Below are 17,049 nucleotides of genomic sequence, written 5' to 3'. Positions count from 1 at the left end.
CCCCTCCACCAGCTGGATCACTCCTGGAAATTTTGCCTCCCTGGAGGCAAATGGGCCTCTACAAGCACAGCAGGCACAGAGACCCTGGAGGGGGGCCAAGGCACCACCACCCAACTGGGAGAGAAGCGATGTAAGCACTTACAGGGTGAGCCTTTGCACAGCAGTGCATGCAGAGGGGGCTTTTCATGAACTCTGGCAAATACCTGTTTTGAAAGGTACATACCAGTAAAGAAAATACATTAATCTACCCATTAAACACACTGGCAGTTCTGGCCCCACTGCATGTTTGGACACTTCTGCTTGCCAGAGCAGCACTCTGGTTTCTGCATGTTGGCTCTAGAAAATAACTGCATTTTGAACAGTCTTCATTCAGTGCCCAAAGCCAAAGCTGGAGAAGACAAGGATAAGGGCACCACAGAGGGGATGCATTCAGTTTCTGGGAGGCAGCCACCAGCTCTCTACTGTGAAGTGGCTTTTACTGGCATCACCTACTTGCTCTGACACCTGATGCCCTACAGATCGTAAACAGAAAACACATCGGGAAAATAGTCAGGAAGAACAGACAGAAGACTGTTACTGGGTTTACATTTTCCAGGCCTGATTTGCAGTGAATAGTCGATCTTTACTGCCAAGGTAAGGGGCACTGGGATCCAGAGCGAGACCTGGTATTCTCGACAAACTGAATTCACAGCAGCAGTGATAGCACGTGGCTCACCCTGGCAGTACGCAGATAGGGAAAGCACGCTGAAAAAGCCATTTGTGTTTTCCAAGAGCTGTGGTCCTCATGTGCAAATTTCAGCACTGAATCCAGCACTGCCGAAACTTTTGATTAACAAAGAGCCCTCTCCTAAACAGATGCCTTTACTCCTCATACAAGGAGCTTTAAGCTGATGAATCAGGTTTTATGAGAGGTAGCAGAGCAGTGAAATATATCCCACTTACCCTGGGAAGACTCAATCCCCACCTACAGTGGATTCGAGATGAACAAAATCCATATGGTGCACTTCCTACAGCCCCAGTTCTGTTCAGTCACCGTACATTTTTGTTTGCAATAACTGCAAGTTCTGCCAAAAAAACACTTCTTAAAATGGATATCCATTGTGGCGGCTGCTTGGTTTCTGATAGCAGACTGGTGAGATGCAGACATCACAGTCCAATTCCATAACGTCACAGCTTTTAAAGCTGGCTACACCCCCTTCAGATGCAAAGACCCGTGACCATAATCAGAGCAAACTCATCCCAAGCAGCCACCCTTGGCATTTCCTGATCCCAAACATGATGGGGGCTGTTCCAGCATTTGCTGTTCACTTTATTTATGTTTCAAGACAGCATTTGTGGCAGCTTCTGTTCTAAATCTGGCATTGGGAATATGGGGCATCGGAGGTATGGGTAGATTCAGCTGCATGGTAAAAATAATGAAGACTTCTTGATGCCCATGGTAGCTCTCTGTTGTATTTCAAGTGGAAGTGCATCCTCTGTCTGTATTCTTTTTCCCTATATATATCTTGAAATAATTAAAGGAAAGGAATATCCAAACATTGCTTCTTTCTGCTACAGTCCAAGATCTATAAGCAAACCCAGCTGACTTGTGGGTCCTAACTAGCATTGTCTACGTGCCCACAGCTAATGCACTACACATTAAATCACTCTCAGAATATACAACACTCTTTACAGATAGTAGTAACTTCTGAGTCTGCTCAAATGCCTTATTAGGTTCTCTTTCCAAGCCCAAGTTCACTTGTCTTTATGTCTTGTGTTTATTATTGAAGCAGATGAGGTCAAAAGTTTCCAAAAGTGACTGCCCAGAACTTAAAAAAACCAATTCAAACCCATGACAGTTAACATGGTCAATGCTCAAGCTCTCCACGTATCAATCACAGAAAAGGGTCCCTTTCCAATGCACCCCCATTTTCTGAGCCTGCCCAGCTGGGACAGCAGGCTCCCAGCCAGACCCCATTCCTATGCCGTATGCTGCAGGAGATTCAGGGCAATGGCTTTATCAGCTCTTAATTGAACATTGCCTCCCAGCAAACCTGGCAAGGCTGATTTTCATAGAATCGTAGAATGTTTTGGGTTGGAAGGGACCCCTAGAGGCCACCCAGTCCAACCCCTCTGCAGGGAGCAGGGACACCGCTAACCAGATCAGGTTGCTCACAGCCCCATCCAACCTGGCCTTGAATGTTTCCAGGGATGGGGCCCATTTGTCCCTCCCTTCCCTGTGGGGCAAACAAATCAACCTGGGTTGATAAAGCCCAGCTTCTCTATAGTCTCAGGAAATACAGCCATTGCCGTCTTCACTGAGAAACACCCACTGGGCCAAATTCACACAGTGTAAGTTTGGTGTCCATCCATTTAAGCCAAGCATGCCAGCATTATGCGTTCATTTGGCCCATTTGATCTCCTCATTCATAAAAAGGAAAAACAAATGCCTGGCTACCCCATTGCTCTAATTATTTGAAAAAGTTTCTGATGCTGGCAGTGGCCTCAGCATGCATAATTCAGATTCCGTGCCTTTCTCAAACAGAAGACAAACACATCAGTGTATTTTATATAAGCCTTCCTGGACACTGGTTATTTTATTTACCTCAATTTAGATGTAAGTGCTTTAAGCAGCTAAAGCCAAACAAGGTTAACCTCCTAGTTGCCTTGCCATCCCAATTATATTTTTAACTTTCTACTGTGTTCTCCCCATGCCTTGGTTTCTTCAGGTAGAAATGTTTTTCAAGCACAGATTACCTTAAGCGTACTAATGCATGAGTTAATATTTTATTTCACAGAGCCTGAGAAACATAGAAAAAACTGCAGAATCTGAACTCCACTGCCACTCGTTAAGAGTTAACACTGACAAGTGCAGCCGCGCTGCCTTTGAACAGAGCCAGCAATGCCAGGCTGTGCATGACATCTCGGGGTGTTATAACTTGAAGAATATTCTGGTCCCTGATTCCTGGGGCAGTATGTGGTGGAAAAGACTTGGGGGTAATTGCTTGAGAGCAGAAAATTTGTTCCTTTCTGTTTAAGCACTGATGGGATTAAATGTGACACAGCTATGCGTGATCTTGCAAAAATAATTTCATTTGTCTGTGCTTTCTGTCCTTATATGCAGAGTCGGGACTTCATAGTACTGGATTACTAAGCCTGCAGTGGTCATCTGAGAAGATACATTCAATGGTCTCTGCGTAATGATACCAGCCAGTTAGCTCAGCCCTGAATCACTCTGGTTCCTTATACATTTCCTACTTGCAACCTGGAGAGCAAATGATCTCATGGTTTTAAAAGCACGGCCCGCAGCCCCGCGCCAAAACAGCAGCGTGAGCCTTGGGTCCCACAAGTGGGACAAAGACCCCATGTGTGGGAGAATCTGCTCTTTCTCCCTAAAAATTTCCCAACCCATTTCAGTTTTCTGTAAAAACTTTGCAGGCATAGCTTGTTCTGTAACACAGATGAAGATGATTTTCTTTGCGTATATCTACACTGGTGGAGCCAGGAGTCCCTCCTGAGTGTTGGGGGGGATGAACATGATGGGTTGTGTTGCAGCACACACCTGCTCCACAGGATGTGTGTACCCGTCACCACCTCGCACAGACCTTTTGGAAGCAATTTACAGCCTTTGAAGCCACCATCCTCTGTTCTCGCTTAGATGTTGATCTATGTGAACCTACCATGTGGTAAAACCTTTCTCTCTTCCTCTAGCTACAAAAGTTTGACCCGTTCATGTAAATCACGACAGAAAAGTCAGCTGTGATCAAATGATTATGGGCCAGGTCTTGGACTGAATTTGGACACCTGAGTCCAAAACTACACCTGTCCCTGATGGTGCCCAAATGTTTGTGTATGATCACATCATGGCCTGCCCTCAGCTCTGGAGCCATACCATTTGGTGAGAGTCAAACCCAGAACAGGTGGATTTATTTGACATTTCCAAATAGGTGAGGTTCCCCTTATTTCATTTACCCGTGCATCACTGCACACAGAGGGAGAGAGACACAAGGGATCTGGCACTTCTGTAATGTTTGACTGAAACATGTAAGCCCACTAGTTATATTGCAAACAAAAACTTCGTTAAAAAATGTTGACATTAGGTTTGTAATGAGGGTTACGTTACCTGAAGTGAGCTTCCCTTCAGTGAAGCCAGATTTTCAGCTGTTACCCAACATGGCCTTTACCCAGGTGTTACCCAAAGCAATGTTTTTTAACCAAAAACCGTATACCTTAAAAATTCTGCATGACAGCTAATCTCAGAATGAAGGCTTATTTAAGGGACTGTGACTAAGATCCATCAGCAAGTGTCTGGTCTTCCAGGTCTGCTGCTAAACCTGTTTGAAAACACCAAACCTCTTTACTAAGTCTTGGCCAGATTATCTCCTCTGTCCACGCCAGCATTGCTTGCACACATCTTACCATCTCTCTCTTTCTGCTGTTTTAAAACTCTACCTACGCTCTTCTAGAGCGTAGGTAAACTCTGAGTAGATCACAGTTCAATGCAGTCACTACATTTTCCTCAAAAATGAAGAACCTTCTCAAACTCTTTTTGAAACCAAAGTATTTCTACTTGCTGGGCTTGTTCGTTAGTTACTTCATTAAGATTTTCAGGGGATGGGTTAGAGATCTGCGTTCCTTTGCTCTCAGGCTTCATATTACAGTGGAAACAAAGCTACTCCGCAGGTCAGTGCTACCCACTTGGAAATGAGTAGAGCAGTGATTTAGGTAAAATATTTTACTGAAGAATGTTACTGAGCTGCTGCTGTGGCAGAGTGAGGCTGTAATACTCATCAGCCTTACCTACTAGGTGTATATGTGTATGTACATATGCGTGCTTATCTATGTCACAAAGACTCTGCCTCTTGAAATTTGTCACCTACTCTAAGTCTGCATTCATACATTTAATAGTATTTTCAATGGATCCTGGTAAATCCTCCTTTAAATAACAAGCAACTGAAAATATGATGTAGTAGAACTTAAAAACCACCACCACAAACAGTACTACTGGTTAACAGAAAACTCACGTGGGGGCCTCTGACTAGATGGTGGGAGACATGAACACATGCAGCCATGAAGCATTTGTGCATCCCCTAGACAGTCGTGTTCAATACCTTGTTGTCTTCAAACCAGTGACTTCTTGACTGCATGGTCAGCTCTTTTGTGAACAGATCTTTCCCTGTGGCAAATCCCAGCACTGACGTGGAGCCACACAACGTGGTTGACCTCTTGCTCCTGCACTCTGTGTTGCCAGCTCCTGGGTGGCTGGAAATTGCTTCTGTCAGGAAAGAGCACAGGCGGCAGCACTCGGAAATGTTGTGATAAAAAGAGACAGCCAGTGCCCTCCTCAGTGTTTTGTTTTGATACTCTTCAGCTTTCCATTACACATGATAATGAGGGGCTGAATACCCTGGATAATGACAAACCTGGATAGTTTGTCCTTTTCTGCCCACTCAGTGTTTCTGCTCTGCGGTTCCCAGGATGCTCATTCCAGGATGCCGGGCTAGCTCACAGGCAGTGAAGCAGAAATGTGCCAGCCCACTGGCAGCATCCTCGACCCCCGAGCGGAGCCAGCCAGGCTGGGAGATCTCAGGTGGGTGCAGCATGGACAGGGCTGCACCACTGCTGGCTTTCTGGAAGTAACAGAACTGTGTTCACACATGACTGTATTTGAGCTAAGTCCTGCCAGGTCCATGCTGGCTCTTTGCCCTTGATAAAATTTACCCACAAAATAGGTAATCTATCCATGGAAAATGAGAAATGGATCTATCAGCTGTTTCTTTTGTAAAATTACCACCCTGCAGCAGCAACGATGAAGCACAACCTCGGTGTAGGCACTGTCGCTGTTGCTTTGACATCTTGCCGACCACATTCGGCATGCCAACAGCTACAACCCTCAATGAGCTGACACGGGTACCAGAAGCTGAACCTTAGGAGGACTCTTTGCCTGTGCCAATCATCTGCTGACTTCTCTGCTCCACCACTCACTGCTTGCCCAGCTATTTCTATGCTGTCCTGTTGTGTGCTCTGTGGGCACAGCCTGAGCCTTTGCTATCCAACCATGTCTTGGACTGCCAGAAGCTCACTCTTCAGTACTCTCACTCACACTGGTTTGAGATCAAGAGGCTTCTTCAATAACCCATTGACCTGAGACTTTAAAGCTATATAGGCATCTCAACACATACATAGATGCCCACGGGTTTCTGACAATAATCTACTTGAGTGGAAAATAAGTGGCTAAATACCAGTGAAGGCCTGTGCCCGAAAATGTTAGAGTATTTTTATCGGCATCTGCAGGTAAGGACTTACTATGGGGATTTCAGCCCTCCACTAGCACTGGGAAATGACACATAGCCACTTAGCTGCAAAAACCCCAATATTTAGATGTCTGGCCCCTAGTACCTCTAAACTTCCAGTTCCTATTACCCATGATTAGCTGAATAAATAAACCTCACAAAGCCTTCTGAAAAGGGCAATGATCCTCCGAAAGTCTTAACTTGAATTAAAAAGACTTTTGGAGGTTGGCATTTTGGGTTTTTTTTGTAGATCAGCTAGCTAGATGTGCTAACAGATTTGCTGATGCTTTCTGCCAGTCCACTTCATTCTGCCCTACAAGGGATTACCATGGCAAGCATGAACATCTATATGAAGGAAATCAAGTGAATTATGGATCATTGCACCTTAGTAACACAGTTGGGACTTGATAAGCCTTTGTTGTTGTACTTACTGGTTATTGCTATGCTGAGCTGTTACACAGTTTCCATAAGTACTGGAGCAGAGTCTCACAAATAACAGGTAATCACTTTCACTTAAATCCAGGTAATAATTTTTCCTTAAACCAAACACATTTACAGGATTATTTGATAAAAGTAGCCAGGAACTATATGTCTTTCCAATGAGTCTTTTGAACTCTATCCCCTGTACTTATTCTGGGGGGTATTTTTCCCCCCAGTAATGATCTTAGATAAAACAGCACATGTTCACTCATATATGATATTTATACACTTCTGAGTACCTAGGTGGAATTGCAGATTATAGTTTGCATTCCAGCATCCTAGAATATGGTACGAGCCCTTTCTGTGACAATCTTGTAAATGCTGTGATCTTGATTGCCTCAGTAAAATTTTCTTTTAGGAGATCTGTGTACAGATCCTTAAGCCAGTTTAATTTTGTGTATCTCATTTGGCGAGGTCACACTAAACAAGTGCCCGTTTAGAAGTCTTCGAGAGCATTTTATCAAATCCCCGCACCCAACCTCATCAGAAAGAAGCCCGTGCTGACTCTCATGTCATGCTTCCACCTCTCTGTGGCCAGGCTCACAGGCTTGCTCCGTCGCCAATCCTCCGAATTCAGGGAAACTGCGTGAGGAATACGCTGCTATTCACATGAGTAAAGGCATCACAGCCTGTCTCTTCAAAAGCTATTTCTCCTCTTTAAATCTGACTAGCACCTAACAAATCTGGGATTTATAATCTTTAGAGCTGTGTTGTTTACTCCTGGCTACTCATTGTAGTCCTTTTACTACAGTGCTGAACTGCACAGGGAGACTGAAAAAAAAAAAAAATCAGCCAAAACATCAGTCGAGTAAAGCTTTGCTTCCTAAAAGAGACAAACTTGACAAATCTGACAGGCTAGTGCAAAAGGAGCATAGAAATCCCTACCAAAAATATGTGGGAGGGAACATATATTTAAAATAGGACCGCCTAATTCGGCTGCTAAATCAGTGTAAGGAGCTCTGTACGTCTGTGTGTGCTGGAGGGAGAGGGAGAGACAGAGGGAGGGAGAGACAGAGCGGAGCAGAGGGAGGGAGGGAGGCAGGGAGAGCAATGTGCCTTTCACAGAGCTGGGAGCTTGATGGGAATGTTTGATTAGCTCCTCTCTGAAAGAGAAAAGGTGTCCAAGCCGCCCTCCACTGCCTGCCTCTCCTGTAGAATAATGTTGGCTGGAGTTTGGGGTACAGAAAAGCTTGGAAAAAATAACACTTTCATACTGTGTGGAGAAAAGGAATAAAAAGTTGCACACCTCAAGCAAGGTAAATCTGCTGTCATTTCTCTGCTATATTTATTTATGGGGGAGGGGGATGGAGTTGCTTTTTTGCCTGTCAATAATAGTTAAATATTTTCACTGCTAAGAAACTGTAGGGACATAATTTTTTTTTGTTTAGCATTCCAGCTGTGCGCATAGGATCAAAGACCTAAGAAGATGAAGACACAGATGTAGAATGAAACTGTACTTTAAATTATATATACTTCATTAAGTATTTATAAAAGCATGGAACCCCTGCTGTTAAAGTGGACACATATACTCACTGCCTGAGCAGCAAGGGCTTAACTCTTTGATAAAGAATGGTGAATATTAGTTACACACTAACAGACATATATGCCTACTGTTCGAATAGTGTGTAATAGGTAATGCAACTTGTTCCCTAGGTTTAAAATGGTTTTGCTTTCAAGACTTTTTCTTTGTCTCTTTGATCAATAGGAAGGTGTGCGTGTTGTGTCATTAATTAGCAGTACCTGACACTTGGGGAACACTAACCCCCAAGATACAGAATGGAAAACGGTATTGTTCCAGGGATATGTGTTTGTATGGTGTGAACTCCCTTGCTAGAGGGGTAGATACAGATGTCTGAACAGTACAGTAGCCTAGATGCTATATATCCTTTTGTGCTGAGTGCTTGTTTTGCTGGTGAGGCTCCAAAAATGAATAGCATCGTCAAGCCTGCCACAGCCGTTCAGCTCTCTGCGGAGAGATTAGAGTCTCGATAAGTCTCTTCGAAATGCGATTTCTCTCGGACTAGCACGAACATGAACCAAATGCCCCAAGCAAACTTTCAACCCTAGTTAATATTTTGTTCCTAGAGTTTATGGGAACTACGCCACATCCAGAGCAAAAAAAGAATTACAGATTACAGAGGCAGATCCTCCTTGGAGCACACTCCTTTTCCTCTAATGTCTCCAAAGTTAAAAGAAAACACCAAAAACAAGCAAGCACACACAGAGAAAAAGTAGTTTAGATGGCTTTTAAAATACATTTGACTGAGAACAGCAATGGAGTCACACATGTTTATAGCTTGTGTTTTACCATATACATCCTAAAGTTAAAAACACCTTGCATTTGACTATTCTCAAAGAATATCTGTTTTTCTGTATCTGTAGCACCAAGTTCTTCAGACTTTACTCAGTTTATCACTTGAATGACAGTTGTGGCTGTAGGGCTCATCTCTTGCAGAGATGCAAAGAGAGCTCAAGCAAAAATAACTGCATTACGCATGCATAATACTTTTGGAATATTAAATCAGTATCTTTTTTAAAGACTTACTTTGCTTGCATATTTCATGTAAACCTTTCAGTTGCTGGGGTTGTTCTCACTGGGATGGCAGAAAAGACTTCCTGTCTTTCTGTTATTCAAGACATAAGAAATATTTTTTTAAAAAGAAACCTTGACTGTCCTGCCAATATAACTGAATATTGCTTTGTGTTTCCACCTGTAGCAAGAACGTTACGTTCTTAACTTGCTATTTAATGTGAGCTACTTCTTTTTCTAGCAGCATTCTTACACATGACTTACCACTGGCTGGTTGAACCCAGTAGTTTTACTAGCTAAACCAGGTTTCCTCACCCTTAGCAGGCAAGAAAGATACTCCATGTGGATTCTCTTGTATCTAATAAGAATGAGATCCTACTGAAGCCTTTCCTTTAGTGGAGACATTATCAAGGTGCACCCTCTTCACCCAGCTACTTGTTTTCACAGAAGTAGTGGGAAATTAACTTTTACACTCTCTTTTGTCAAACTTTATTAATGGGAATATTTCTAAAGGGGGACTGCCTGAGCCACAGCATCAATGCAGAAGCTGGGAACACAGGCTAATTACTTCATGTGAAACAACAGAATTATTTATTTTTTCTGGCCATTGCTTTTTAGAAAACATTGCTAAAAATAAACCTGAAGTTTATGTAACAGTGGCATCAAAGACTTGACTGTACCTGGTCTGCCTGGAGAATTTTTATCTTTTTCCTTTTCACCTCTGAGCCACAAATAAAGCTCTACGCAGAAAATGCTGCCCAGTAGCTTTAAATGCTAACCCGAGTCTCAGGACATGCATGTTCAAGTGCTCTGTTTTACCAAAAGTCTCCTAAATGATAATAGGCAAGTCATTTAGGGCACCTGGCTGAAATGGGCAATAAGAGCAATAGCTTGGTTTACTATCTGCAGCTATGACTGTATTCCTCCTCCCATGTCTTGAGGCTAAATACATAGAAAAAAATGCCATTGGCACTCATAGACACGAAGTTCCCATACAGAGGGACTCGCGTGGGCAGGTGCTGGAGCAGTGAGGTGTGTGTTGGCCCACTGCAGTGGGGTGGGGAGGCACCATCTTTTCTGGCTGGGTGGCACAAAGCAATAGTCCGGGATTTCTGGACAGCCTTGGGGGATGTTCTGGCCCCTGAAGCTCCGAGTCCACCAGGACTCCTCCAGCAGCATCAGCTGAGGCTTAGACCTCCCACTCCAGACTCAGAAAGTGGACACTGAACAGATAATATGTCCTTCCTTCTGGAAGCCCACCCACCGTACAGGTCTCATTGGTCTGTGTTGGAAAACAGAAACACAGAACAAAACAAAGATAAATGCAAAAGTTTTGGTTTTTTAAGGAGAGGAAAATAAGTCAGAGCACGTGTTGTACATAAAGCCAGGGAGGATGCAGCTACAGCAGTTGCAGATCTGCCCTCCTCACCCTTCTCCTGTGGAGTAATTTTTAAGGCCAGAGACAGAGGGAGAAATAGGTGCTTAACACCTACTTAGAGCACTTCAATTCTTCTTTTGAACTTGCCGGGGCACAAGGAGCCCCCTTGTCCCAGCGCTGGCCTGGGGTGCCTGCGCTAGAGCTCAGCTGGGACCTGGGACAATGCGGCCCCTGTTCTGGGCCCGGCTGTCGCACAGAGACTATAATTATCTCTCTTCTAATGACCAGCCAGGCAAGATAACAGTTTTTAATGCTATGTTTAGAAAACAATGTCTTACTACAAATTGACGGTTCATTCGCCTGTAAAAGAGCCTCTCTAACAGTCCTGGAGCAGCTGCCATTCTTTCGCATCCCGGTTCCTTTATTTGCCATGCATTTCACACTTGGAAAACTTGGGTGAATGCTGCGCAGGCAGCACAGCCTCCCCCTGCTGCAGCAGAAGAGGCTTGGAGAGGCACAGAAATGCCCAGAAAATCCGTAGCCGTTTAGATTGTATCTCTATTAGCAAATTAAACTCTGACTGCCTGGCTCCCAACAGCCTGCATCGCCTTATGAACTCCTATAGCCCCTGACCCCGCAGGGCTGCGGGCGCCGCTGCGAGCGCGCGGAGGGGAACAGCAAGCCTGCCTTTTGCTGATAACGCCCTGCGGAAAGCAAGCTGCCACAAAAAGTGGGATGTGAAGGGACTTGCTGCAGATAAAACAGGAGCATGTATCCCAGAAGAGCTTTTCTTCCAGTGCTGGAGCCCACAGACAAGTGGGGGATCTGCTGAAATTATGTAGGCTCCTAAGGCATCTATGGGGTAGCTATACTGGCCAGCTGAGATTGCAGTCTGTGTGGATGTATCTGACCCTTGCAAACACGGGGAGGCATCAGAAGTGGGCAGCCCTGACAGCATGGCCCTCATGGTTAGCTATCCGAGTATTTGCTCTGGTCTCTGCAAACATTTTGCACCAACCCCTGTGCTGGGGCAGCTGTACATTTAGTGGTGTCTGAGGGCTGCTGCCACATCCCCTGCTGGTGCCCCGCCAGCAGAGGAGCAGAACCCCCTCCCTCTTTCTGCAGCCGGCTGGCCCTCACCTCTCGCCACCTTCTCTGAGCTGGCATCTCTGCTCTCCTCTGCAGCAGGATGGGGCAGGATCGCCTTCGGCTGCCTTTCCTATCCAAAAGCGCGTTGATCAGAAAGAAAATTTCCCAGTGACTTGGAACCAGCAATAGTTCACATGAAAATGTATTTTAATTTAAAAAATAACACCTTCTGCAGCTTTTGCTTTCCCTTCTGAAGAAGGGCACCCAAATCTATATAGCTCATATCCCGAACTGGAAACACATTTGCATTCAGAAGAGTATTTATAACCACCTCTGCTTCAGTCAAACCATCTAGGTTTAGGCAGTTCTTAACCTGACAAGTCTTACTATCATGACTGAACTGGCTTTCCAGCACCCAGTAAGTCCATCCTACCTTTGCTTCATCTCCAGAGCTTCAGAGTGCATGAAGAGGTCAGTGGCACGTTAAGAACACGATCTGTGTCAGTTATCCTTCACGTGTCTCATTCTACAAGACATCCCATAGACACAGACCTAAAAGATACTTTCAAGATCAGCTTGCATTTGCAAAGTCTTTTTCAGCCTGTCACCTTATAAAATAGCTTCATAAATGTAGCACATGTAACACAGCGGCCAACAGTCTCTCAGCTGCATAAAAAAAAGCACATAATTGCCAAGTGACAGTTTTACATATGCCAAAATTTCTGGGGAAATTCTGAATGATTTTGTGTCGCTTCATGCAGTCCTTTAATGTCCCCACCAGGATGAGTTGGGGATTTCCAGCACCTCCAGGCTTGTACATAAAACTGTGGAAATTTTTACCTCTCCAAACCCATTTGTTGACAGGGAAGTTTGGACGCGGCTGCCTCTGTGCTTCTCAATCTCCCCGCCAGATTCCTTTAGGGATTCAGAAGGCTCCATTCTTTTTATTTTTCCCCAAATACATAGTTTACCCTTGGGTCCGTAGAACAAGGGCGAGACACAGAGGAAAGCTGGCAGGAGCGCTGTGTATCCTGGCCCTGGTCACCTCCAGTGAGTCAGAGCTATGGAAGGGTAATGGCTCCCTGACTCCCGGGCTATTTTCACAGCTGCCAGCCAGCCGAGGAAGATGGGACCCCATCCTGCTCGCCTTGGTGGGAACCCATCTTCCTCACCTCTCTTGCAACGCATCTGCAACGCTCCAGCATTTTGTTCTCCTGGGCTTGGTGGAAGAAGTTTTTAGACACAAAGTGTATGAAGAAAGAAAGGCTGTTTGGAAAGGAGCCTAAATGGGAAGGAGAGGAGCATCCAGATGACGGAGGGGGAAGGTTAGAGAAGCTTAGAGGAGTTGCAATAGAACAGCTTGATACAAATGGGATTTCTTGCAAGGTCAAATACAGGCATTACACCAGTCAGACAAGTCTTCTTTCACCCTGCTTTGGGGACAGTCTTTCTACCAAACTGCATCTCACAATATGTGGTAATTTGGGACATAAAGTCTCAGGCTTCCATGGTCTACATCCTCTAGTCTCAGCAGTGAAATCTGTGTATAGAAAGAAATATATAAATCAGGCAATAATTAGATTTAACATAGAAGCTCATACGGTAGTATGACTACTGGCAGTAGTATACTGCTGCTAGGATGGCAGTAGTATACTGCTGCTAGTATGGCAGTAGTATACTGCTGCTAGTATGGCAGTAGTATACTGCTGCTAGTATGGCAGTAGTATACTGCTGCTAGTATGGCAGAACTAAAGCCAAAGTTGGGAACAAAATTCCTGAGCATGGAAGTGGATTATGCAATATTGAGGTCTTCAAGCTTAGTGTTGTTTTAAAAACAAAAGACCATAAATCACAAGTTCCTGTTCCCAGTCTATGTGATAAGCACAGTTTTCCTTTTTGATCCTGGGCTCTCAGAAACAGAATCCTGTGATTCTCTATGTCAAAAGAGCAGGCTTTAAAATCTTCTAAATTCAGAATTAGTAAATCAGTGTCAGCCTAGTCCCGAGACACATTTCTCAACAATTTCTGGCTGCACCTACACTGACACAGTATCCAGGACCGGGCTCTGGAGGCCACTTTCTCTTCCACCATGTTTTCTAGCTCTTCAAGTCCCCTCCAGGGCACTCAGATATTGGAGGGATGTAGTTTGGGAAATGTAGCCATCCCTTATATTGTCTGCATGACCCATATGCTAGGGAACTCACCGCTGCCAGTTACCAAGGGCTGCCAACACACATGCAATAAGGCAGCTTGGCCCACACTATGTCAGGTCTCTCACTGGCACCTCCACCAACAGCATGTCCTCAGAAACCCAGCACTATCCATAATAGCCTCATTTATAATGCTGGCACCCATGCAAACCCACAGCTCACCTGCATCCCAAAAGCAGCATGGAGTCCCAAGATGTCTTCTGTAGTCATTAAAAAATGCAAAAAGCATTCACAGGTCCACAGTTTTCAAATGTCTCCCCACAACAGCCACATCTGCTGAGAGACCTCAGCTTTAAAGTGCCTGTTGGTTACAGATGGGCTGCAGACCAGCACCAGGTGAGAGAGATACAACTGCAACAGCCTATAGCAAAGCCAAAGCACCAATGACCACCAGCTGGGGACATCAACCTGCCCCAGTAACAAGGCATAAGGCTCCATCCTCACTGCAGCCTTTCACCACAAGACCTTGAGGAGTAGGACTCACCTCCAACCCTGGAGGTGGAGGACAGACTTCCAAATCCAAAGACCTCTCTGGAGGTGACAGCACAGAAGAATCCAGCTTATCCACAGAAGAATTGGTAGACTCTGCCTAAAGGCTAGACTAAAGACTAGCCTTTGATATTCTCTGTGAGGAGTATGAGAAAGCACACATCTAATGAGTGGCCTTAGGAGCCCCTCATGGCTCAGGCCAGCAGGACATGAATGCCACCTCCAGTAGGAGATCCAGACATGCCTTTTGCACCTCACTACCACAACAGCTCATGCATATCCTCTGAGCATCCAGATGGCACCTCTATAGCCCACGCCTAAGGAAGGGGGGAGCCTGGGCTTCACCTGCAGGGCATGGGGTAGGGTGGCCATGCACAACATCCTGGGATGTGGGGTTGGGCATCCTGCCCCTCAGCAGCTGACCCTGCAAGGAGGCAAAAGATTTGGAGGTCCCAGCAAAGCAGCACTAGAAGATGACTGAGGACCATAAGGTGTTTTGGGGTTGTTTTCTGATTTGCCTTTTGTAGCAACCTCCGTTGTAGCATCTTTTCTAAACTAAAGGTGTCGGAGAGATATCTGAGAGAGCTTAGCTTTCCAAAGTGCTTTCTACAGCTTCCCCTGTGCTTGCTGATTTGCTGAAGATATTTTGTATAAGATGCTTCCTTGACCAAGTTGTCATTACTAGACACCGATGAATTTCACCACTTACTGCCTTATTTCAAAGCAGTGCCACATGCCAGGGTAGTTCCAGATATTTATTTGTGTTTAATCTTTATCTAACCAGGCCATGGCTTTGGCATGAGGCATCAGCAGTCATACTGACTGCAGGAGATACTGAACTGGTAAAGGTTTTCTGTGAGTTCTACAAATTTACTAGCATGCTTAAGGATCACTTTTGCTTTTGACTGAGACATACAACTCACTTTTGTAGTAAAGAGATACCTGTAGCTTTAATAAATAGACTGTAAACATCCTTAACTTTCTCTAAATTTCTGCTTCTAAGGGCGTCAAGTTTTGTTTGAACATGCTACGGAAATTCCAAAAACCATCCCCAGGGTGACATGCAGGTTTTTTCAGTGTTTTTAATGCAAATTCTTCACTTTTAGGCCAAATACGTAGCTTCGGGGGAATTCTGACCCACTACAACAATTCTCCATTTGCAGGCAGCACAATAGCGTGGTTAGTCAGCATTCTTTTCATGGTGCATCCAACCTTCGAAACCACATATCCTGCTTTCAAAAGTCACTTTGACTTGTTAAAACCACTTGTTGGAAAGAGAAAACGGTGCATTTTCTAAAAGGTGAAAGAAATGTGGCCACGCATCTCATGTGGCAAAACCAGCGCAGCCCTCAGGCACTGCTGAATTGCGAGCACTTCCCTTTGCCCTCAGTTTCTTGGGGAAATGGCAGTGCTGGGGATTGATGGTACCTGGCTGGGGTCTGACTGACGTTAGGCAGAAGCGGTTAAACTAGAAAAGGGAAAGAAGTTCTCTGCAACCATGAGCAAGCTCCAGCGTGCAGAGGGAGCATGGGCTCAAGCCTAGGAGCAAGTGGGGGCAGATACATGAGCAGACAAGAGCCGTGGTGGGGAGAAGGATGGAGTTGCCTGGACAGGGATTCACACATTTGAGCTAACGGCGACTCCCAATGAGCCATAAAAGCTGTGCATCAAAATGAAAAAAAAAAATAAAAATGCATAATACATTAACAGAAACCAGGAAAGCAAAGCGCAATGACCCTCATAGAAATCGTCATTTGGATAGTCCAAATTATATTTTCGCTGTGAGTGGGTGACATATTCTAAATGTATCTCTTCCTTTGCTGGAAGAGGCAGGTCAGACCAGCGTAATTGATGGTTATCTTGCTGAGACAGATGAAAAAGTATAATCATTGCAGTTTTATTTAGGCTCTAAGAAAGGTCTGGCAATTTAAATCACACTGTAGTTTTAAATAAATTACCTTCTTCTTAAAGACCTCTGGGGAAAGTAGAGAAATCATTCGTCACTGTTACTTCAACCTTCTGTTGGTTTAATTTCAGGGCACTGCATGAACACAAAATGAGTAGCACAGGACTGCTTGGGTGTTTTTATTTGGCTCTAAATTGCTGGCTATAGCATCTCTTCATTATACCTACCCGAATGGAGCTATTTTGGACTAAACTCTTCTTTTAAATATGCATATCAACGTTTCTTAAAGCAGCCCTGAAAAAAAGGACCCCTGTGCCCAATGTGCAACTTAGGTAGAATTTAGACCTCTGAATCCACCCATACCTCAGCTTCAATGACTTGCAAGTGACTCGACAGGTACCCCACCAGAGGTGCTGGCTACCGGCAGCCCCCCTTAACGCTCTTCTGAGTCAGGGACCTCATGGCGCAGAGCAGGCACCATTCAAAACCCACAACAGTCATAGCTTTGGTCAGATGCAGCAAGTGGTGAGAACCCTTAATCAGGGATCATAGAATCATAGAATGGTTTGGGTTGGAAGGGACCCCTAGAGGTCATCTAGTCCAACCCCCAAGGGCTGTCCGTGGCCTCAGAGAAATTGAACCCATGTGTCCTTAAATCACCAAAGATCACCCCATCATGAGGCTCCAGGGCACAA

At 44.8% G+C, this 17,049-nt stretch overlaps 1 protein-coding gene across 1 annotated transcript in view; it reads left to right on the top strand.

Moving 5' to 3' along the window:
* The first annotated feature begins 27 nt into the window (after window positions 1-27).
* VIT (vitrin) overlaps window positions 28-17,049 on the top strand; it is a 63,004-nt gene continuing 45,982 nt past the window's right edge. The window contains 2 exon segments of the mRNA XM_009636444.2: window positions 28-125; window positions 11,919-11,937. The gene's annotated coding sequence lies outside the window, so the exon portion shown is untranslated.

Source organism: Egretta garzetta, unplaced genomic scaffold (genome assembly GCF_000687185.1).
Source record: "Egretta garzetta isolate BGI_Z169 unplaced genomic scaffold, ASM68718v1 scaffold54, whole genome shotgun sequence".
Lineage (NCBI taxonomy): Eukaryota > Metazoa > Chordata > Aves > Pelecaniformes > Ardeidae > Egretta > Egretta garzetta.
Note: the sequence above shows the minus strand (reverse complement) of the source record. Positions and strands in the feature narration are given on the sequence as shown.